The sequence below is a fragment of the Scyliorhinus torazame genome, chromosome 27 (assembly GCF_047496885.1).
Source record: "Scyliorhinus torazame isolate Kashiwa2021f chromosome 27, sScyTor2.1, whole genome shotgun sequence".
Lineage (NCBI taxonomy): Eukaryota > Metazoa > Chordata > Chondrichthyes > Carcharhiniformes > Scyliorhinidae > Scyliorhinus > Scyliorhinus torazame.
Window position 1 is genome coordinate 39,557,773 of NC_092733.1, and position 26,060 is coordinate 39,583,832.

Sequence of the window (26,060 nt, forward strand, 5' to 3'; positions counted from 1 at the left end):
AAAGCTCCCTCTACACTGTCCCCATCAAACACTCCCAGGACAGGTACAGCAGTGGTTAGATACAGATTAAAGCTCCCTCTACACTGTCTCCATCAAACACCCCCAGGACATGTACAGCACGGGGTTAGATACAGAGGAATGCTCCCTCTGCACTGTCCCCATCAAACACTCCCAGGACAGGTACAGCACGGGGTTAGATACAGAATAAAGCTCCCTCTACACTGTCCCCATCAAACACTCCCAGGACAGGTACAGCACGGGGTTAGATACAGAGTAAAGCTCCCGCTACACTGTCCCCATCAAACACCCCCAGGACAGGTACAGCACGGGGTTAGATACAGAGTAAAGCTCCCTCTAAACTGTCCCCATCAAACACTCCCAGGACAGGTACAGAACGGGCTTAGATGCAGAGCATAGCTCCCTCTACACTGTCCCCATCAAACACTCCCAGGACAGGTACAGCACGGGGTTAGATACAGAGTGAAGCTCCCTCTACACTGTCCCCATCAAACACTCCCAGGAGAGGTAGAGCACGGGGTTACACACAGAATAAAGATCTCTCCACACTGTCCCCATTAAACACTCTCTGGACAGGAACAGCATGGGGTTAGATACAGAGTAAAGTTCCCTCTACACTGTCCCCATCAAACACTCCCAGGAAAGGTACAGCACGGGGTTAGATACAAAGTAAAGCTCCCTCTACACTGTCCCCATCAAACACTCCCAGGACAGGTACAGCACGGGGTTAGATGCAGAGTAAAGCTCCCTCTACACTGTCCCCATCAAACACTCCCAGGACAGGTACAGCACAGGGTTAGATACAGAGTAAAGCTCCCTCTACACTGTCCATTTGAAACACTCCCAGGACAGGCACAGCACGGGGTTAGATACAGAGTAAACCTCCCTTTACACTGTCCCCATCAAACACTCCCAGGACACGTACAGCACGGGGTAAGATACAGATAAAAACTCCCTCTACACTGTCCCCATCAAACACCCCCAGGACAGGTATAGCACGGGTTTAGATACAGAGTAAAGCTCCCTCTACACTGTCCCCATCAAACACTCCCAGGAGAGGTACAGCACGGGGTTAGACACAGAATAAAGCTCCCTCTATACTGTCCCCATCAAACACTCCCAGGACAGGTACAGCACGGGGTTAGATACAGAGTAAAGCTCCCTCTCCACTGTCCTCATCAAACACTCCCAGGAGAGGTAGAGCACGGGATTAGACACAGTATAAAGATTTCTCTACACTGTCCCCATCAAACACTCCCAGGACAGGTACAGCACGGGGTTAGATGCAGAGTAAAGCTCCCTCTACACATTCCCCATCAAACACTCCCAGGACAGGTACAGCACGGGGTTAGATGCAGAGTAAAGCTCCCTCTATACTGTCCCCATCAAACACTCCGAGAACATATACAGCACGGGGTTAGATACAGAGTAAAGCTCCATCTACACTGTCCGCATCAAACACTCCCAGGACAAGCACAGCACGGGGTTTAGATACAGAGTAAAGCTCCCTCTACACTGTCCCCATCAAAAACTCCCAGGACAGGTACAGCACGGGGTTAGATACAGAGTAACGCTCCCTCTACACTGTCCCCACCAAACACTCCCAGGACAGGTACAGCAAGGGGTTAGATACAGAGTAAAGCTCCCTCTACACTGTCCCCATCAAACACCCCCAGGACAGGTACAGCACGGGGTTAGATACAGAGTAAAGCACCCTCTACACTGTCCCCACCAAACACTCCCAGGCCAGATACAGCACAGGGTTAGATAAAGAGTAAAGCTCCCTCTACACTGTCCCCATCAAACACTCCCTTGACATGGACAGCACGGGGTTAGATACAGAGTAAAGCTCCCTCAACACTGTCCCCATCAAACTCCCCCAGGAGAGGTACAGTACGGGGTTAGATACAGAGTAAAGCTCCCTCTACACTGTCCCCATGAAACACTCCCAGGACAGGTACAGCACGGGGTTAGATATAGAATAAAGCTCCCTCTACACTGTCCCCATCAAAAACTCCCAGGACAGGTACAGCACGGGGAGAGATAGAGAGTATAACTCCCTCGACACTGTCCCCATCAAACACCCCCAGGTCAGGTACAGCACGGGGTTTGATACAGAGTAAAGCTCCCTCTACACTGTCCCCATCAAACACTCCCAGGACAGGCACAGCACGGTGTTAGGTACAGAGTAAAGCTCCCTTTACACTGTTCCCATCAAACACTCCCAGGACAGGTACAGCACGGGGTTAGATACAGATTAAAGCTCCGTCTACACTGTCCCCATCAAACACCCCCAGGACAGGAACAGCACGGGGTTCGAAACAGAGTAAAGCTCCCTCTAAACTGTCACCATCAAACACTCCCAGGAGAGGTACAGCACGGGGTTAGATACAGAGTAAAGCTCCCTCTATACTGTCCCCATCAAACACTCCCAGGACAGGTACAGCACGGGGTTAGATGCAGAGTAAAGCTCCCTCTAAACTGTCCCCATCAAACACTCCCAGGACAGGTACAGAACGGGCTTAGATGCAGAGAATAGCTCCCTCTACACTGTCCCCATCAAACACTCCCAGGACAGGTACAGCACGGGGTTAGATACAGAGTTAAGTTCCCTCTACACTGTCCCCATCAAACACTCCCAGGAGAGGTAGAGCACGGGGTTACACACAGAATAAAGATCTCTCCACACTGTCCCCATTAAACACTCTCTGGACAGGAACAGCATGGGGTTAGATACAGAGTAAAGTTCCCTCTACACTGTCCCCATCAAACATTCCCAGGAAAGGTACAGCACGGGGTTAGATACAAAGTAAAGCTCCCTCTACACTGTCCCCATGAAACACTCCCAGGACAGGCACAGCACGGGGTTAGATACAGAGTAAATCTCCCTTTACACTGTCCCCATCAAACACTCCCAGGACACATACAGCACGGGGTAAGATACAGATAAAAACTCCCTCTACACTGTCCCCATTAAACACCCCCAGGACAGGTCCAGCACGGGTTTACATACAGAGTAAAGCTCCCTCTACACTGTCCCCATCAAACACTCCCAGGAGAGGTACAGCACGGGGTTAGACACAGAATAAAGCTCCCTCTATACTGTCCCCATCAAACACTCCCAGGACAGGTACAGCACGGGGTTAGATACAGAGTAAAGCTCCCTCTCCACTGTCCTCATCAAACACTCCCAGGAGAGGTAGAGCACGGGGTTAGATACAAAGTTAAGCTCTCCCTACACTGTCCCCATCAAACACTCCCAGAACAGGTACAGCACGGGGTTAGATGCAGAGTAAAGCTCCCTCTATACTGTCCCCATCAATCAATCCCAGGACAGGTACAGCACGGGGTTAGATACAGAGTAGAGCTACCTCTCCACTGTCCCCATCAAACACTCCCAGGACAAGTACAGCACGGGGTTAGATACAGAGTAAAGCTCCCTCTACACTATCCCCACCAAACACTCCCAGGACAGGCTCATCACGGGGTTTAGATACAGAGTAAAGCTCCCTCTACACTGTCCCCATGAAACACTCCCGGGACAGGTACAGCACAGGGTTAGATACAGAGTAAAGCTCCCTCTACACTGTCCCCATCAAACACTTCCTGGACAGGTACAGCACGGGGTTAGATACAGAGTAAAGCTTCCTCTCCACTGTCCCCATCAAACACTCCCAGGGCAGATACAGCACGGGGTTAGATACAGAGTAAAGCTCCCTCTACACTGTCCCCATCAAACACTTCCAGGACAGGCACTGCACGGGGTTTAGATAAAGAGTAAAGCTCCCTCTACACTATCCCCACCAAACACTCCCAGGACAGGCTCATCACGGGGTTTAGATACAGAATAAAGCTCCCTCTACACTGTCCCCATCAAACACTCCCAGGGCAGATACAGCACGGGGTTAGATACAGAATAAAGCTCCCTCTACACTGTCCCCATCAAACACTCCCAGGACAGGTATAGCACGGGGTTAGATACAGAGTAAAGCTCACTCTACACTGTCCCCATCACCAGGACAGGTACAGCACGGGGTTAGATAACAGAGAAAAGCTCCCTCTATACTGTCCTCATCAAACACTCCCAGGACAGATACAGCACGGGGTTAGATACAGAGTAAAGCTCCCTCTACACTGTCCCCATCAAACACTCCCAGGACAGGTACAGCAGTGGTTAGATACAGATTAAAGCTCCCTCTACACTGTCTCCATCAAACACCCCCAGGACATGTACAGCACGGGGTTAGATACAGAGGAATGCTCCCTCTGCACTGTCCCCATCAAACACTCCCAGGACAGGTACAGCACGGGGTTAGATACAGAATAAAGCTCCCTCTACACTGTCCCCATCAAACACTCCCAGGACAGGTACAGCACGGGGTTAGATACAGAGTAAAGCTCCCGCTACACTGTCCCCATCAAACACCCCCAGGACAGGTACAGCACGGGGTTAGATACAGAGTAAAGCTCCCTCTAAACTGTCCCCATCAAACACTCCCAGGACAGGTACAGAACGGGCTTAGATGCAGAGCATAGCTCCCTCTACACTGTCCCCATCAAACACTCCCAGGACAGGTACAGCACGGGGTTAGATACAGAGTGAAGCTCCCTCTACACTGTCCCCATCAAACACTCCCAGGAGAGGTAGAGCACGGGGTTACACACAGAATAAAGATCTCTCCACACTGTCCCCATTAAACACTCTCTGGACAGGAACAGCATGGGGTTAGATACAGAGTAAAGTTCCCTCTACACTGTCCCCATCAAACACTCCCAGGAAAGGTACAGCACGGGGTTAGATACAAAGTAAAGCTCCCTCTACACTGTCCCCATCAAACACTCCCAGGACAGGTACAGCACGGGGTTAGATGCAGAGTAAAGCTCCCTCTACACTGTCCCCATCAAACACTCCCAGGACAGGTACAGCACAGGGTTAGATACAGAGTAAAGCTCCCTCTACACTGTCCATTTGAAACACTCCCAGGACAGGCACAGCACGGGGTTAGATACAGAGTAAACCTCCCTTTACACTGTCCCCATCAAACACTCCCAGGACACGTACAGCACGGGGTAAGATACAGATAAAAACTCCCTCTACACTGTCCCCATCAAACACCCCCAGGACAGGTACAGCACGGGTTTAGATACAGAGTAAAGCTCCCTCTACACTGTCCCCATCAAACACTCCCAGGAGAGGTACAGCACGGGGTTAGACACAGAATAAAGCTCCCTCTATACTGTCCCCATCAAACACTCCCAGGACAGGTACAGCACGGGGTTAGATACAGAGTAAAGCTCCCTCTCCACTGTCCTCATCAAACACTCCCAGGAGAGGTAGAGCACGGGATTAGACACAGTATAAAGATTTCTCTACACTGTCCCCATCAAACACTCCCAGGACAGGTACAGCACGGGGTTAGATGCAGAGTAAAGCTCCCTCTACACATTCCCCATCAAACACTCCCAGGACAGGTACAGCACGGGGTTAGATGCAGAGTAAAGCTCCCTCTATACTGTCCCCATCAAACACTCCGAGAACATATACAGCACGGGGTTAGATACAGAGTAAAGCTCCGTCTACACTGTCCGCATCAAACACTCCCAGGACAAGCACAGCACGGGGTTTAGATACAGAGTAAAGCTCCCTCTACACTGTCCCCATCAAAAACTCCCAGGACAGGTACAGCACGGGGTTAGATACAGAGTAACGCTCCCTCTACACTGTCCCCACCAAACACTCCCAGGACAGGTACAGCAAGGGGTTAGATACAGAGTAAAGCTCCCTCTACATTGTCCCCATCAAACACCCCCAGGACAGGTACAGCACGGGGTTAGATACAGAGTAAAGCACCCTCTACACTGTCCCCACCAAACACTCCCAGGCCAGATACAGCACAGGGTTAGATAAAGAGTAAAGCTCCCTCTACACTGTCCCCATCAAACACTCCCTTGACATGGACAGCACGGGGTTAGATACAGAGTAAAGCTCCCTCAACACTGTCCCCATCAAACACCCCCAGGTCAGGTACAGCACGGGGTTAGATACAGATTAAAGCTCCGTCTACACTGTCCCCATCAAACACCCCCAGGACAGGAACAGCACGGGGTTCGAAACAGAGTAAAGCTCCCTCTAAACTGTCACCATCAAACACTCCCAGGAGAGGTACAGCACGGGGTTAGATACAGAGTAAAGTTCCCTCTATACTGTCCCCATCAAACACTCCCAGGACAGGTACAGCACGGGGTTAGATGCAGAGTAAAGCTCCCTCTAAACTGTCCCCATCAAACACTCCCAGGACAGGTACAGAACGGGCTTAGATGCAGAGAATAGCTCCCTCTACACTGTCCCCATCAAACACTCCCAGGACAGGTACAGCACGGGGTTAGATACAGAGTGAAGCTCCCTCTACACTGTCCCCATCAAACACTCCCAGGAGAGGTAGAGCACGGGGTTACACACAGAATAAAGATCTCTCCACACTGTCCCCATTAAACACTCTCTGGACAGGAACAGCATGGGGTTAGATACAGAGTAAAGTTCCCTCTACACTGTCCCCATCAAACACTCCCAGGAAAGGTACAGCACGGGGTTAGATACAAAGTAAAGCTCCCTCTACACTGTCCCCATGAAACACTCCCAGGACAGGCACAGCACGGGGTTAGATACAGAGTAAATCTCCCTTTACACTGTCCCCATCAAACACTCCCAGGACACATACAGCACGGGGTAAGATACAGATAAAAACTCCCTATACACTGTCCCCATTAAACACCCCCAGGACAGGTACAGCACGGGTTTACATACAGAGTAAAGCTCCCTCTACACTGTCCCCATCAAACACTCCCAGGAGAGGTACAGCACGGGGTTAGACACAGAATAAAGCTCCCTCTATACTGTCCCCATCAAACACTCCCAGGACAGGTACAGCACGGGGTTAGATACAGAGTAAAGCTCCCTCTCCACTGTCCTCATCAAACACTCCCAGGAGAGGTAGAGCACGGGGTTAGATACAAAGTTAAGCTCTCCCTACACTGTCCCCATCAAACACTCCCAGGACAGGTACAGCACGGGGTTAAATGCAGAGTAAAGCTCCCTCTATACTGTCCCCATCAAACACTCCCAGGACATATACAGCACGGGGTTAGATACAGAGTAAAGCTCCGTCTACACTGTCCGCATCAAACACTCCCAGGACAAGCACAGCACGGGGTTTAGATACAGAGTAAAGTTCCCTCTACACTGTCCCCATCAAAAACTCCCAGGACAGGTACAGCACAGGGTTATATACAGAGTAACGCTCCCTCTACACTGTCCCCACCAAACACTCCCAGGACAGGTACAGCAAGGGGTTAGATACAGAGGAAAGCTCCCTCTACACTGTCCCCATCAAACACCCCCAGGACAGGTACAGCACGGGGTTAGATACAGAGTAAAGCTCCCTCTACACTGTCCCCACCAAACACTCCCAGGCCAGGTACAGCACAGGGTTAGATAAAGAGTAAAGCTCCCTCTACACTGTCCCCATCAAACACTCCCTGGACATGGACAGCACGGGGTTAGATACAGAGTAAAGCTCCCTCAACACTGTCCCCATCAAACTCCCCCAGGAGAGGTACAGTACGGGGTTAGATACAGAGTAAAGCTCCCTCTACACTGTCCCCATGAAACACTCCCAGGACAGGTACAGCACGGGGTTAGATATAGAATAAAGCTCCCTCTACACTGTCCCCATCAAAAACTCCCAGGACAGGTACAGCACGGGGAGAGATAGAGAGTATAGCTCCCTCGACACTGTCCCCATCAAACACCCCCAGGACAGGTACAGCACGGGATTTGATACAGAGTAAAGCTCCCTCTACACTGTCCCCATCAAACACTCCCAGGACAGGCACAGCACGGTGTTAGGTACAGAGTAAAGCTCCCTTTACACTGTTCCCATCAAACACTCCCAGGACAGGTACAGCACGGGGTTAGATACAGATTAAAGCTCCGTCTACACTGTCCCCATCAAACACCCCCAGGACAGGAACAGCACGGGGTTCGAAACAGAGTAAAGTTCCCTCTACACTGTCACCATCAAACACTCCCAGGAGAGGTACAGCATGGGGTTAGACACAGAATAAAGCTCCCTCTACACTGTCCCCATCAAACACTCCCAGGACAGGTACAGCACGGGGTTAGATGCAGAGTGAAGCTCCCTCTACACCGGTCAGACAGGGAGGAAGGCGTCGAGCGAGGGAACCGTGGTTTACCAAGGAAGTGGAATCTCTTGTTAAGAGGAAGAAGGAGGCCTATGTGAAGATGAGGTGTGAAGTTTCGGTTGGGGCGATGGATAGTTACAAGGTAGCGAGGAAGGATCTAAAGAGAGAGCTAAGACGAGCAAGGAGGGGACATGAGAAGTATTTGGCAGGAAGGATCAAGGAAAACCCAAAAGCTTTCTGTAGGTATGTCAGGAATAAGCGAATGACTAGGGAAAGAGTAGGACCAGTCAAGGACAGGGATGGGAAATTGTGTGTGGAGTCTGAAGAGATAGGCGAGATACTAAATGAATATTTTTCGTCAGTATTCACTCAGGAAAAAGATAATGTTGTGGAGGAGAATGCTGAGCCCCAGGCTAATAGAATAGATGGCATTGAGGTACGTAGGGAAGAGGTGTTGGCAATTCTGGACAGGCTGAAAATAGATAAGTCCCCGGGACCTGATGGGATTTATCCTAGGATTCTATGGGAGGCCAGGGAAGAGATTGCTGGACCTTTGGCTTTGATTTTTATGTCATCATTGGCTACAGGAATAGTGCCAGAGGACTGGAGGACAGCAAATGTGGTCCCTTTGTTCAAAAAGGGGAGCAGAGACAACCACGGCAACTATAGGCCGGTGAGCCTCACGTCTGTAGTGGGTAAAGTCTTGGAGGGGATTATAAGAGACAAGATTTATAATCATCTAGATAGGAATAATATGATCAGGGATAGTCAGCATGGCTTTGTGAAGGGTAGGTCATGCCTCACAAACCTTATTGAGTTCTTTGAGAAGGTGACTGAACAGGTAGACGAGGGTAGAGCAGTTGATTTGGTGTATATGGATTTCAGCAAAGCGTTTGATAAGGTTCCCCACGGTAGGCTATTGCAAAAAAACGGAGGCTGGGGATTGAGGGTGATTTAGAGATGTGGATCAGAAATTGGCTAGCTGAAAGAAGACAGAGGGTGGTGGTTGATGGGAAATGTTCAGAATGGAGTACAGTCACAAGTGGAGTACCACAAGGATCTGTTCTGGGGCCGTTGCTGTTTGTCATTTTTATCAATGACCTAGAGGAAGGCGCAGAAGGGTGGGTGAGTAAATTTGCAGACGATACTAAAGTCGGTGGTGTTGTCGATAGTGTGGAAAGATGTAGCAGATTACAGAGGGATATAGATAAGCTGCAGAGCTGGGCCGAGAGGTGGCAAATGGAGTTTAATGCAGAGAAGTGTGAGGTGATTCACTTTGGAAGGAATAACAGGAATGCGGAATATTTGGCTAATGGTAAAGTTCTTGAAAGTGTGGATGAGCAGAGGGATCTAGGTGTCCATGTACATAGATCCCTGAAAGTTGCCACCCAGGTTGATAGGGTTGTGAAGAAGGCCTATGGAGTGTTGGCCTTTATTGGTAGAGGGATTGAGTTCCGGAGTCGGGAGGTCATGTTGCAGCTGTACAGAACTCTGGTACGGCCGAATTTGGAGTATTGCGTACAGTTCTGGTCACCGCATTATAGGAAGGACGTGGAGGCTTTGGAGCGGGTGCAGAGGAGATTTACCAGGATGTTGCCTGGTATGGAGGGAAAATCTTATGAGGAAAGGCTGATGGACTTGAGGTTGTTTTCGTTGGAGAGAAGAAGGTTAAGAGGAGACTTAATAGAGGCATACAAAATGATCAGGGGGTTGGATAGGGTGGACAGTGAGAGCCTTCTCCCGCGGATGGATATGGCTGGCACGAGGGGACATAACTTTAAACTGAGGGGTAATAGATATAGGACAGAGGTCAGAGGTAGGTTCTTTACGCAAAGAGTAGTGAGGCCGTGGAATGCCCTACCTGCTACAGTGGTGAACTCGCCAACATTGAGGGCATTTAAAAGTTTATTGGATAAACATATGGATGATAATGGCATAGTGTAGGTTGGATGGCTTTTGTTTCGGTGCAACATCGTGGGCCGAAGGGCCTGTACTGCGCTGTATTGTTCTATGTTCTATGTTCTATGTACACTGTCCCCATCAAACACTCCCAGTAGAGGTAGAGCACGGGGTTAGACACAGAATAAAGATCTCTCCACACTGTCCCCATCAAACACTCTCTGGACAGGAACAGCATGGGGTTAGATACAGAGTAAAGTTCCCTCTACACTGTCCATATCAAACACTCCCAGGAAAGGTACAGCACGGGGTTAGATACAAAGTAAAGCTCCCTCTACACTGTCCCCATCAAACACTCCCAGGACAGGTACAGCACGGGGTTAGATGCAGAGTAAAGCTCCCTCTACACTGTCCCCATCAAACACTCCCAGGTAACGTACAGCACGGGGTTAGATACAGAGTAAAGCTACCTCTGCACTGTCCCCATCAAACACTCCCAGGACAGGTACAGCACGTGGTTAGATACAGAGTAAAGCTCCCTCTACACTGTCCCCATCACCACTCCCAGGAAAGGTACAGCACGAGGTTAGATACAGAGTAGAGCTCCCTCTCCACTGTCCCCATCAAACACTCCCAGGACAAGTACAGCACGGGGTTAGAAACAGAGTAAAGCTCCCTCTACACTCTCCCCACCAAACACTCCCAGGACAGGCTCATCACGGGGTTTAGATACAGAGTAAAGCTCCCTCTACACTGTCCCCATGAAACACTCCCAGGACAGGTACAGCACGGGGTTAGATACAGAGTAAAGCTCCCTCTCCACTGTCCCCATCAAACACTCCCAGGACAGATACAGCACGGGGTTAGATACAGAGTAAAGCTCCCTCTACACTGTCCCCATCAAACACTCCCAGGACAGGCACTGCACGGGGTTTAGATAAAGAGTAAAGCTCCCTCTACACTGTCCCCATCAAACACTCCCAGGACAGGTACAGCACGGGGTTAGATACAGAGTAAAGCTCACTCTACACTGTCCCCATCACCAGGACAGGTACAGCACGGGGTTAGATAACAGAGTAAAGCTCACTCTATACTGTCCCCATCAAACACTCCCAGGACAGATACAGCACGGGGTTACATACAGAGTAAAGCTACCTCTACACTGTCCCCAACAAACACTCCCAAGACAGGTACAGCAATGGTTAGATACAGATTAAAGCTCCCTCTACACTGTCCCCATCAAACACCCCCAGGACATGTACAGCACGGGGTTAGATACAGAGGAATGCTCCCTCTACACTGTCCCCATCAAACACTCCCAGGACAGGAACAGCACGGGGTTCGAAACAGTGTAAAGCTCCCTCTACACTGTCCCCATCAAACACTCACAGGAGAGGTACAGCACGGGGTTAGACACAGAATAAAGCTCCCTCTACACTGTCCCCATCAAACACTCCCAGGACAGGTACAGCACGGGGTTAGATACAGAGTGAAGCTCCCCCTACACTGTCCCTATCAAACACTCCGAGGAGAGGTAGAGCACGGGGTTAGACACTGAATAAAGATCTCTCCACACTGTCCCCATCAAACGCTCTCTGGACAGGAACAGCATGGGGTTAGATGCAGAGTAAAGCTACCTCTACACTGTCCCCATCAAACACTTGCAGGACAAGTACAGCACGGGGTTAGATACAGAGTAAAGCTCACTCTACACTATCCCCACCAAACACTCCCAGGACAGGCTCATCACGGGGTTTAGATACAGAGTAAAGCTCCCTCTACACTGTCCCCATGAAACACTCCCAGGACAGGTACAGCAAGGGGTTAGATACAGAGTAAAGCTCCGTCTACACTGTCCCCATCAAACACTCCCAGGACAGGTACAGCACAGGGTTAGATACAGAGTAAAGCTCCCTCTCCACTGTCCCCATCAAACACTCCCAGGACAGATTCAGCACGGGGTTAGATACAGAGTAAAGCTCCCTCTACACTGCCCCCATCAAACACTCCCAGGACAGGCACTGCACGGGGTTTAGATAAAGAGTAAAGCTCCCTCTACATTGTCCCCATCAAACACTCCCAGCACAGGTACAGCACGGGGTTAGATACAGAGTAAAGCTCCCTCTACACTGTCCCCATCAAACACTCCAAGGACAGGTACAGCACGGGGTTAGATAACAGAGTAAAGCTCCCTCTATACTGTCCCCATCAAACACTCCCAGGACAGATACAGCACGGGTTTAGATACAGAGTGAAGCTCCCTCTACACTGTCCCCATCAAACACTCCCAGGAGAGGTAGGGCACGGGGTTAGACACAGAATAAAGATCTCTCCACACTGTCCCCATCAAACACTCTCTGGACAGGAACAGCATGGGGTTAGATACAGAGTAAAGTTCCCTCTACACTGTCCCCATCAAACACTCCCAGGAAAGGTACAGCACGGGGTTAGATACAAAGTAAAGCTCCCTCTACACTGTCCCCATCAAACACTCCCAGGACAGGTACAGCACGGGGTTAGATGCAGAGTAAAGCTCCCTCTACACTGTGCCCATCAAACACTCCCAGGTCAGGTACAGCATGGGGTTAGATACAGAGTAAAGCTACCTCTACACCGTCCCCATCAAACACTCCCAGGACAGGTACAGCACGTGGTAAGATACAGAGTAAAGCTCCCTCTACACTGTCCCCATCAAACATTCCCAGGAAAGGTACAGCACGGGGTTAGATACAGAGTAGAGCTCCCTCTCCACTGTCCCCATCAAACACTCCCAGGACAAGTACAGCACGGGGTTAGATACAGAGTAAAGCTCCCTCTACACTATCCCCACCAAACACTCCTAGGACAGGCTCATCACGGGATTTAGATACAGAGGAAAGCTCGCTCTACAATGTCCCCAAGAAACACTCCCAGGACAGGTACAGCACCGGGTTAGATACAGAGTAAAGCTCCCTCTCCACTGTCCCCATCAAACATTCCCAGGACAGATACAGCACGGGGTTAGATACAGAGAAAAGCTCCCTCTACACTGTCCCCATCAAACACTCCCAGGACAGGCACTGCACGGGGTTTAGATAAAGAGTAAAGCTCCCTCTACACTGTCCCCATCAAACACTCCCAGGACAGGTACAGCACGGGGTTAGATACAGAGTAAAGCTCACTCTACACTGTCCCCATCTCCAGGACAGGTACAGCACGGGGTTAGATAACAGAGTAAAGCTCCCTCTATACTGTCCCCATCAAACACTCCAAGGACAGATACAGCACGGGGTTACATACAGAGTAAAGCTCCCTCTACACTGTCCCCATCAAACACTCCCAGGACAGGTACAGAAATAGGTTAGATACAGATTAAAGCTCCCTCTACACTGTCCCCATCAAACACCCCCAGGACATGTACAGCACGGGGTTAGATAGAGAGGAATGCTCCCTCTACACTGTCCCCATCAAACACTCCCAGGACAGGAACAGCACGGGGTTCGAAACAGAGTAAAGCTCCCTCTACACTGTCCCCATCAAACACTCCCAGGAGAGGTACAGCACGGGGTTAGACACAGAATAAAGCTCCCTCTACACTGTCCCCATCAAACACTCCCAGGACAGGTACAGCACGGGGTTAGATACAGAGTGAAGCTCCATCTACACTGTCCCCATCAAACACTCCCAGGAGAGGTAGAGCACGGGGTTAGACACAGAATAAAGATCTCTCCACACTGTCCCCATCAAACACTCTCTGGACAGGAACAGCATGGGGTTAGATACAGAGTAAAGTTCCCTCTACACTGTCCCCATCAAACACTCCCAGGAAAGGTACAGCACGAGGTTAGATACAAAGTAAAGCTCCCTCTACACTGTCCCCATCAAACACTCCCAGGACAGGTACAGCACGGGGTTAGATGCAGAGTAAAGCTCCATCTACACTGTCCCCATCAAACACTCCCATGACAGGTACAGCACGGGGTTAGATACAGAGTAAAGCTACCTCTACACTGTCCCCATCAAACACTCCCAGGACAGGTACAGCACGTGGTTAGATACAGAGTAAAGCTCCCTCTACACTGTCCCCATCAATCACTCCCAGGACAGGTACAGCACGGGGTTAGATACAGAGTAGAGCTCCCTCTCCACTGTCCCCATCAAACACTCCCAGGACAAGTACAGCACGGGGTTAGATACAGAGTAAAGCTCCCTCTAAACTATCCCCACCAAACACTCCCAGGACAGGCTCATCACGGGGTTTAGATACAGAGTAAAGCTCCCTCTACACTGTCCCCATGAAACACTCCCAGGACAGGTACAGCACGGGGTTAGATACAGAGTAAAGCTTCCTCTCCACTGTCCCCATCAAACACTCCCAGGACAGATACAGCACAGGGTTAGATACAGAGTAAAGCTCCCTCTACACTGTCCCCATCAAACACTTCCAGGACAGGCACTGCACGGGGTTTAGATAAAGAGTAAAGCTGCCTCTACACTGTCCCCATCAAACACTCCCAGGACAGGTATAGCACGGGGTTAGATACAGAGTAAAGCTCACTCTACACTGTCCCCATCACGAGGACAGGTACAGCACGGGGTAAGATAACAGAGTAAAGCTCCCTCTATATGTCCTCATCAAACACTCCCAGGACAGATACAGCACGGGGTTAGATACAGAGTAAAGCTCCCTCTACACTGTCCCCATCAAACACTCCCAGGACAGGTACAGCAGTGGTTAGATACAGATTAAAGCTCCCTCTACACTGTCTCCATCAAACACCCCCAGGACATGTACAGCACGGGGTTAGATACAGAGGAATGCTCCCTCTGCACTGTCCCCATCAAACACTCCCAGGACAGGTACAGCACGGTGTTAGATACAGAGTAAAGCTCCCGCTACACTGTCCCCATCAAACACCCCCAGTACAGGTACAGCACGGGGTTAGATACAGAGTAAAGCTCCCTCTAAACTGTCCCCATCAAACACTCCCAGGACAGGTACAGAACGGGCTTAGATGCAGAGAATAGCTCCCTCTGCACTGTCCCCATCAAACACTCCCAGGACAGGTAGGGCACGGGGTTAGACACAGAATAAAGATCTCTCCACACTGTCCCCATCAAACACTCTCTGGACAGGAACAGCATGGGGTTAGATACAGAGTAAAGTTCCCTCTACACTGTCCCCATCAAACACTCCCAGGAAAGGTACAGCACGGGGTTAGATACAAAGTAAAGCTCCCTCTACACTGTCCCCATCAAACACTCCCAGGACAGGTACAGCACGGGGTTAGATGCAGAGTAAAGCTCCCTCTACACTGTGCCCATCAAACACTCCCAGGTCAGGTACAGCATGGGGTTAGATACAGAGTAAAGCTACCTCTACACCGTCCCCATCAAACACTCCCAGGACAGGTACAGCACGTGGTAAGATACAGAGTAAAGCTCCCTCTACACTGTCCCCATCAAACATTCCCAGGAAAGGTACAGCACGGGGTTAGATACAGAGTAGAGCTCCCTCTCCACTGTCCCCATCAAACACTCCCAGGACAAGTACAGCACGGGGTTAGATACAGAGTAAAGCTCCCTCTACACTATCCCCACCAAACACTCCTAGGACAGGCTCATCACGGGATTTAGATACAGAGTAAAGCTCGCTCTACAATGTCCCCAAGAAACACTCCCAGGACAGGTACAGCACCGGGTTAGATACAGAGTAAAGCTCCCTCTCCACTGTCCCCATCAAACATTCCCAGGACAGATACAGCACGGGGTTAGATACAGAGAAAAGCTCCCTCTACACTGTCCCCATCAAACACTCCCAGGACAGGCACTGCACGGGGTTTAGATAAAGAGTAAAGCTCCCTCTACACTGTCCCCATCAACACTCCCAGGACAGGTACAGCACGGGGTTAGATACAGAGTAAAGCTCACTCTACACTGTCCCCATCACCAGGACAGGTACAGCACGGGGTTAGATAACAGAGTAAAGCTCCCTCTATACTGTCCCCATCAAACACTCCAAGGACAGATACAGCACGGGGTTACATACAGAGTAAAGCTCCCTCTACACTGTCCCCATCAAACACTCCCAGGACAGGTACAGAAATAGGTTAGATACAGATTAAAGCTCCCTCTACACTGTCCCCATCAAACACCCCCAGGACATGTACAGCACGGGGTTAGATAGAGAGGAATGCTCCCTCTACACTGTCCCCATCAAACACTCCCAGGACAGGAACAGCACGGGGTTCGAAACAGAGTAAAGCTCCCTCTACACTGTCCCCATCAAACACTCCCAGGAGAGGTACAGCACGGGGTTAGACACAGAATAAAGCTCCCTCTACACTGTCCCCATCAAACACTCCCAGGACAGGTACAGCACGGGGTTAGATACAGAGTGAAGCTCCATCTACACTGTCCCCATCAAACACTCCCAGGAGAGGTAGAGCACGGGGTTAGACACAGAATAAAGATCTCTCCACACTGTCCCCATCAAACACTCTCTGGACAGGAACAGCATGGGGTTAGATACAGAGTAAAGTTCCCTCTACACTGTCCCCATCAAACACTCCCAGGAAAGGTACAGCACGGGGTTAGATACAAAGTAAAGCTCCCTCTACACTGTCCCCATCAAACACTCCCAGGACAGGTACAGCACGGGGTTAGATGCAGAGTAAAGCTCCATCTACACTGTCCCCATCAAACACTCCCATGACAGGTACAGCACGGGGTTAGATACAGAGTAAAGCTACCTCTACACTGTCCCCATCAAACACTCCCAGGACAGGTACAGCACGTGGTTAGATACAGAGTAAAGCTCCCTCTACACTGTCCCCATCAATCACTCCCAGGACAGGTACAGCACGGGGTTAGATACAGAGTAGAGCTCCCTCTCCACTGTCCCCATCAAACACTCCCAGGACAAGTACAGCACGGGGTTAGATACAGAGTAAAGCTCCCTCTAAACTATCCCCACCAAACACTCCCAGGACAGGCTCATCACGGGGTTTAGATACAGAGTAAAGCTCCCTCTACACTGTCCCCATGAAACACTCCCAGGACAGGTACAGCACGGGGTTAGATACAGAGTAAAGCTTCCTCTCCACTGTCCCCATCAAACACTCCCAGGACAGATACAGCACAGGGTTAGATACAGAGTAAAGCTCCCTCTACACTGTCCCCATCAAACACTTCCAGGACAGGCACTGCACGGGGTTTAGATAAAGAGTAAAGCTGCCTCTACACTGTCCCCATCAAACACTCCCAGGACAGGTATAGCACGGGGTTAGATACAGAGTAAAGCTCACTCTACACTGTCCCCATCACGAGGACAGGTACAGCACGGGGTAAGATAACAGAGTAAAGCTCCCTCTATATGTCCTCATCAAACACTCCCAGGACAGATACAGCACGGGGTTAGATACAGAGTAAAGCTCCCTCTACACTGTCCCCATCAAACACTCCCAGGACAGGTACAGCAGTGGTTAGATACAGATTAAAGCTCCCTCTACACTGTCTCCATCAAACACCCCCAGGACATGTACAGCACGGGGTTAGATACAGAGGAATGCTCCCTCTGCACTGTCCCCATCAAACACTCCCAGGACAGGTACAGCACGGTGTTAGATACAGAGTAAAGCTCCCGCTACACTGTCCCCATCAAACACCCCCAGTACAGGTACAGCACGGGGTTAGATACAGAGTAAAGCTCCCTCTAAACTGTCCCCATCAAACACTCCCAGGACAGGTACAGAACGGGCTTAGATGCAGAGAATAGCTCCCTCTGCACTGTCCCCATCAAACACTCCCAGGACAGGTACAGCACGGGGTTAGATACAGAGTGAAGCTCCCTCTACACTGTCCCCATCAAACACTCCCAGGAGAGGTAGAGCACGGGGTTACACACAGAATAAAGATCTCTCCACACTGTCCCCATTAAACACTCTCTGGACAGGAACAGCATGGGGTTAGATACAGAGTAAAGTTCCCTCTACACTGTCCCCATCAAACACTCCCAGGAAAGGTACAGCACGGGGTTAGATACAAAGTAAAGCTCCCTCTACACTGTCCCCATCAAACACCCCAGGACAGGTACAGCACGGGGTTAGATGCAGAGTAAAGCTCCCTCTACACTGTCCCCATCAAACACTCCCAGGACAGGTACAGGACAGGGTTAGATACAGAGTAAAGCTCCCTCTACACTGTCCATTTGAAACACTCCGAGGACAGGCACAGCACGGGGTTAGATACAGAGTAAATCTCCCTTTACACTGTCCCCATCAAACACTCCCAGGACACGTACAGCACGGGGTAAGATACAGATAAAAACTCCCTCTACACTGTCCCCATCAAACACCCCCAGGACAGGTACAGCACGGGTTTAGATACAGAGTAAAGCTCCCTCTACACTGTCCCCATCAAACACTCCCAGGAGAGGTACAGCACGGGGTTAGACACAGAATAAAGCTCCCTCTATACTGTCCCCATCAAACACTCCCAGGACAGGTACAGCACGGGGTTAGATACAGAGTAAAGCTCCCTCTCCACTGTCCTCATCAAACACTCCCAGGAGAGGTAGAGCACGGGGTTAGACACAGTATAAAGATTTCTCTACACTGTCCCCATCAAACACTCCCAGGACAGGTACAGCACGGGGTTAGATGCAGAGTAAAGCTCCCTCTACACATTCCCCATCAAACACTCCCAGGACAGGTACAGCACGGGGTTAGATGCAGAGTAAAGCTCCCTCTATACTGTCCCCATCAAACACTCCGAGAACATATACAGCACGGGGTTAGATACAGAGTAAAGCTCCGTCTACACTGTCCGCATCAAACACTCCCAGGACAAGCACAGCATGGGGTTTAGATACAGAGTAAAGCTCCCCCTACACTGTCCCCATCAAAAACTCCCAGGACAGGTACAGCACGGGGTTAGATACAGAGTAACGCTCCCTCTACACTGTCCCCACCAAACACTCCCAGGACAGGTACAGCAAGGGGTTAGATACAGAGTAAAGCTCCCTCTACACTGTCCCCATCAAACACCCCCAGGACAGGTACAGCACGGGGTTAGATACAGAGTAAAGCTCCCTCTACACTGTCCCCACCAAACACTCCCAGGCCAGATACAGCACAGGGTTAGATAAAGAGTAAAGCTCCCTCTACACTGTCCCCATCAAACACTCCCTGGACATGGACAGCACGGGGTTAGATACAGAGTAAAGCTCCCTCAACACTGTCCCCATCAAACACTCCCAGGACAGGTACAGCAAGGGGTTAGATACAGAGTAAAGCTCCCTCTACACTGTCCCCATCAAACACCCCCAGGACAGGTACAGCACGGGGTTAGATACAGAGTAAAGCTACCTCTACACTGTCCCCATCAAACACTCCCAGGACAGGTACAGCACGTGGTTAGATACAGAGTAAAGCTCCCTCTACACTGTCCCCATCAATCACTCCCAGGACAGGTACAGCACGGGGTTAGATACAGAGTAGAGCACCCTCTCCACTGTCCCCATCAAACACTCCCAGGACAAGTACAGCACGGGGTTAGATACAGAGTAAAGCTCCCTCTACACTATCCCCACCAAACACTCCCAGGACAGGCTCATCACGGGGTTTAGATACAGAGTAAAGCTCTCTCTACAGTGTCCCCATGAAACACTCCCAGGACAGGTACAGCACGGGGTTAGATACAGAGTAAAGCTTCCTCTCCACTGTCCCCATCAAACACTCCCAGGACAGATACAGCACGGGGTTAGATACCGAGTAAAGCTCCCTCTACACTGTCCCCATCAAACACTCCCAGGACAGGTACAGCACGGGGTTAGATACAGAGTAAAGCTCCCTCTACACTGTCCCCATCAAACACTCCCAGGACAGGTATAGCACGGGGTTAGATACAGAGTAAAGCTCACTCTACACTGTCCCCATCACCAGGACAGGTACAGCACGGGGTTAGATAACAGAGTAAAGCTCCCTCTATACTGTCCTCATCAAACACTCCCAGGACAGATACAGCACGGGGTTAGATACAGAGTAAAGCTCCCTCTACACTGTCCCCATCAAACACTCCCAGGACAGGTACAGCAGTGGTTAGATACAGATTAAAGCTCCCTCTACACTGTCTCCATCAAACACCCCCAGGACATGTACAGCACGGGGTTAGATACAGAGGAATGCTCCCTCTGCACTGTCCCCATCAAACACTCCCAGGACAGGTACAGCACGGGGTTAGATACAGAATAAAGCTCCCTCTACACTGTCCCCATCAAACACTCCCAGGACAGGTACAGCACGGGGTTAGATACAGAGTAAAGCTCCCGCTACACTGTCCCCATCAAACACCCCCAGTACAGGTACAGCACGGGGTTAGATACAGAGTAAAGCTCCCTCTAAACTGTCCCCATCAAACACTCCCAGGACAGGTACAGAACGGGCTTAGATGCAGAGAATAGCTCCCTCTACACTGTCCCCATCAAACACTCCCAGGACAGGTACAGCACGGGGTTAGATGCAGAGTAAAGCTCCCTCTACACTGTCCCCATCAAACACTCCCAGGACAGGTACAGCACAGGGTTAGATACAGAGTAAAGCTCCCTCTACACTGTCCATTTGAAACACTCCCAGGACAGGCACAGCACGGGGTTAGATACAGAGTAAATCTCCCTTTACACTGTCCCCATCAAACACTCCCAGGACACGTACAGCACGGGGTAAGATACAGATAAAAACTCCCTCTACACTGTCCCCATCAAACACCCCCAGGACAGGTACAGCACGGGTTTAGATACAGAGTAAAGCTCCCTCGACACTGTCCCCATCAAACACTCCCAGGAGAGGTACAGCACGGGGTTAGACACAGAATAAAGCTCCCTCTATACTGTCCCCATCAAACACACCCAGGACAGGTACAGCACGGGGTTAGATACAGAGTAAAGCTCCCTCTCCAGTGTCCCCATCAAACACTCCGAGGACAGGTACAGCACGGGGTTAGATGCAGAGTAAAGCTCCCTCTACACATTCCCCATCAAACACTCCCAGGACAGGTACAGCACGGGGTTAGATGCAGAGTAAAGCTCCCTCTATACTGTCCCCATCAAACACTCCGAGAACATATACAGCACGGGGTTAGATACAGAGTAAAGCTCCGTCTACACTGTCCGCATCAAACACTCCCAGGACAAGCACAGCACGGGGTTTAGATACAGAGTAAAGCTCCCTCTACACTGTCCCCATCAAAAACTCCCAGGACAGGTACAGCACGGGGTTAGATACAGAGTAACGCTCCCTCTACACTGTCCCCACCAAACACTCCCAGGACAGGTACAGCAAGGGGTTAGATACAGAGTAAAGCTCCCTCTACACTGTCCCCATCAAAAACCCCCAGGACAGGTACAGCACGGGGTTAGATACAGAGTAAAGCTCCCTCTACACTGTCCCCACCAAACACTCCCAGGCCAGATACAGCACAGGGTTAGATAAAGAGTAAAGCTCACTCTACACTGTCCCCATCAAACACTCCCTGGACATGTACAGCAAGGGGTTAGATACAGAGTAAAGCTCCCTCAACACTGTCCCCATCAAACTCCCCCAGGAGAGGTACAGTACGGGGTTAGATACAGAGTAAAGCTCCCTCTACACTGTCCCCATGAAACACTCCCAGGACAGGTACAGCACGGGGATAGATATAGAATAAAGCTCCCTCTACACTGTCCCCATCAAAAACTCCCAGGACAGGTACAGCACGGGGAGAGATAGAGAGTATAGCTCCCTCGACACTGTCCCCATCAAACACCCCCAGGACAGGTACAGCACGGGGTTTGATACAGAGTAAAGCTCCCTCTACACTGTCCCCATCAAACACTCCCAGGACAGGCACAGCACGGTGTTAGGTACAGAGTAAAGCTCCCTTTACACTGTTCCCATCAAACACTCCCAGGACAGGTACAGCACGGGGTTAGATACAGATTAAAGCTCCGTCTACACTGTCCCCATCAAACACCCCCAGGACAGGAACAGCACGGGGTTCGAAACAGAGTAAAGCTCCCTCTACACTGTCACCATCAAACACTCCCAGGAGAGGTACAGCATGGGGTTAGACACAGAATAAAGCTCCCTCTACACTGTCCCCATCAAACACTCCCAGGACAGGTACAGCACGGGGTTCGATGCAGAGTGAAGCTCCCTCTACACTGTCCCCATCAAACACTCCCAGTAGAGGTAGAGCACGGGGTTAGACACAGAATAAAGATCTCTCCACACTGTCCCCATCAAACACTCTCTGGACAGGAACAGCATGGGGTTAGATACAGAGTAAAGTTCCCTCTACACTGTCCCCATCAAACACTCCCAGGAAAGGTACAGCACGGGGTTAGATACAAAGTAAAGCTCCCTCTACACTGTCCCCATCAAACACTCCCAGGACAGGTACAGCACGGGGTTAGATGCAGAGTAAAGCTCCCTCTACACTGTCCCCATCAAACACTCCCAGGTCACGTACAGCACGGGGTTAGATACAGAGTAAAGCTACCTCTACACTGTCCCCATCAAACACTCCCAGGACAGGTAAAGCACGTGGTTAGATACAGAGTTAAGCTCCCTCTACACTGTCCCCATCACCACTCCCAGGAAAGGTACAGCACGAGGTTAGATCCAGAGTAAAGCTCCCTCTACACTGTCCCCATCAAACACTCCCAGGTCACGTACAGCACGGGGTTAGATACAGAGTAAAGCTACCTCTACACTGTCCCCATCAAACACTCCCAGGACAAGTACAGCACGGGGTTAGAAACAGAGTAAAGCTCCCTCTACACTCTCCCCACCAAACACTCCCAGGACAGGCTCATCACGGGGTTTAGATACAGAGTAAAGCTCCCTCTACACTGTCCCCATGAAACACTCCCAGGACAGGTACAGCACGGGGTTAGATACAGAGTAAAGCTCCCTCTCCACTGTCCCCATCAAACACTCCCAGGACAGATACAGCACGGGGTTAGATACAGAGTAAAGCTCCCTCTACACTGTCCCCATCAAACACTCCCAGGACAGGCACTGCACGGGGTTTAGATAAAGAGTAAAGCTCCCTCTACACTGTCCCCATCAAACACTCCCAGGACAGGTACAGCAATGGTTAGATACAGATTAAAGCTCCCTCTACACTGTCCCCATCAAACACCTCCAGGACATGTACAGCACGGCGTTAGATACAGAGGAATGCTCCCTCTACACTGTCCCCATCAAACACTCCCAGGACAGGAACAGCACGGGGTTCGAAACAGTGTAAAGCTCCCTCTACACTGTCCCCATCAAACACTCACAGGAGAGGTACAGCACGGGGTTAGACACAGAATAAAGCTCCCTCTACACTGTCCCCATCAAACACTCCCAGGACAGGTACAGCACGGGGTTAGATACAGAGTGAAGCTCCCTCTACACTGTCCCCATCAAACACTCCGAGGAGAGGTAGAGCACGGGGTTAGACACTGAATAAAGATCTCTCCTCACTGTCGCCATCAAACGCTCTCTGGACAGGAACAGCACGGGGTTAGATGCAGAGTAAAGCTTACTCTACACTGTCCCCATCAAACACTCCCAGGACAGGTACAGCACGGGGTTAGATACAGAATAAAGCTACCTCTACACTGTCCCCATCAAACACTCCCAGGACAGGTACAGCACGTGGTTAGATACAGAGTAAACTCCCTCTACACTGTCCCCATCAAACACTCCCAGGACAGGTACAGCACGGGGTTAGATACAGAGTAGAGCTCCCTCTCCACTGTCCCCATCAAACACTCCCAGGACAAGTACAGCACAGGGTTAGATACAGAGTAAAGCTCACTCTACACTATCCCCACCAAACAAAGAACAAAGAACAAAGAACAAAGAAATGTACAGCACAGGAACAGGCCCTTCGGCCCTCCAAGCCCGTGCCGACCATACTGCCCGACTAAACTACAATCTTCTACACTTCCTGGGTCCGTATCCTTCTATTCCCATCCTATTCATATATTTGTCAAGATGCCCCTTAAATGTCCCTATCGTCCCTGCCTCCACTACCTCCTCCGGTAGTGAGTTCCAGGCACCCACTACCCTCTGCGTAAAAAATTTGCCTCGTACATCTACTCTAAACTTTGCCCCTCTCACCTTAAACCTATGCCCCCTAGTAATTGACCCCTCTACCCTGGGGAAAAGACCCAGCAGTAAAGCTCCCTCTACACTGTCCCCATCAAACACTCCCAGGACAGGTACAGAAATAGGTTAGATACAGATTAAAGCTCCCTCTACACTGTCCCCATCAAACACCCCCAGGACATGTACAGCACGGGGTTAGATAGAGAGGAATGCTCCCTCTACACTGTCCCCATCAAACACTCCCAGGACAGGAACAGCACGGGGTTCGAAACAGAGTAAAGCTCCCTCTACACTGTCCCGATCAAACACTCCCAGGAGAGGTACAGTACGGGGTTAGACACAGAATAAAGCTCCCTCTACACTGTCCCCATCAAACACTCCCAGGACAGGTACAGCACGGGGTTAGATACAGAGTGAAGCTCCATCTGCACTGTCCCCATCAAACACTCCCAGGAGAGGTAGAGCACGGGGTTAGACACAGAATAAAGATCTCTCCACACTGTCCCCATCAAACACTCTCTGGTCAGGAACAGCATGGGGTTAGATACAGAGTAAAGTTCCCTCTAAACTGTCCCCATCAAACACTCCCAGGAAAGGTACAGCACGGGGTTAGATACAAAGTAAAGCTCCCTCTACACTGTCCCCATCAAACACTCCCAGGACAGGTACAGCACGGGGTTAGATGCAGAGTAAAGCTCCCTCTACACTGTCCCCATCAAACACTCCCAGGACAGGTACAGCACGGGGTTAGATACAGAGTAAAGCTCACTCTACACTGTCCCCATCAATCACTCCCAGGACAGGTACAGCACGGGGTTAGATACAGAGTAGAGCTCCCTCTCCACTGTCCCCATCAAACACTCCCAGGACAAGTACAGCACGGGGTTAGATACAGAGTAAAGCTCCCTCTACACTATCCCCACCAAACACTCCCAGGACAGGCTCATCACGGGGTTTAGATACAGAGTAAAGCTCCCTCTACACTGTCCCCATGAAACACTCCCAGGACAGGTACAGCACGGGGTTAGATACAGAGTAAAGCTTCCTCTCCACTGTCCCCATCAAACACTCCCAGGACAGATACAGCACGGGGTTAGATACAGAGTAAAGCTCCCTCTACACTGTCCCCATCAAACACTTCCAGGACAGGCACTGCACGGGGTTTAGATAAAGAGTAAAGCTCCCTCTACACTGTCCCCATCAAACACTCCCAGGACAGGTATAGCACGGGGTTAGATACAGAGTAAAGCTCACTCTACACTGTCCCCATCACCAGGACAGGTACAGCACGGGGTTAGATAACAGAGTAAAGCTCCCTCTATACTGTCCTCATCAAACACTCCCAGGACAGATACAGCACGGGGTTAGATACAGAGTAAAGCTCCCTCTACACTGTCCCCATCAAACACTCCCAGGACAGGTACAGCAATGGTTAGATACAGATTAAAGCTCCCTCTACACTGTCTCCATCAAACACCCCCAGGACATGTACAGCACGGGGTTAGATGCAGAGGAATGCTCCCTCTGCACTGTCCCCATCAAACACTCCCAGGACAGGTACAGCACGGGGTTAGATACAGAATAAAGCTCCCTCTACACTGTCCCCATCAAACACTCCCAGGACAGGTACAGCACGGGGTTAGATACAGAGTAAAGCTCCCGCTACACTGTCCCCATCAAACACCCCCAGGACAGGTACAGAACGGGCTTAGATGCAGAGAATAGCTCCCTCTACACTGTCCCCATCAAACACTCCCAGGACAGGTACAGCACGGGGTTAGATACAGAGTGAAGCTCCCTCTACACTGTCCCCATCAAACA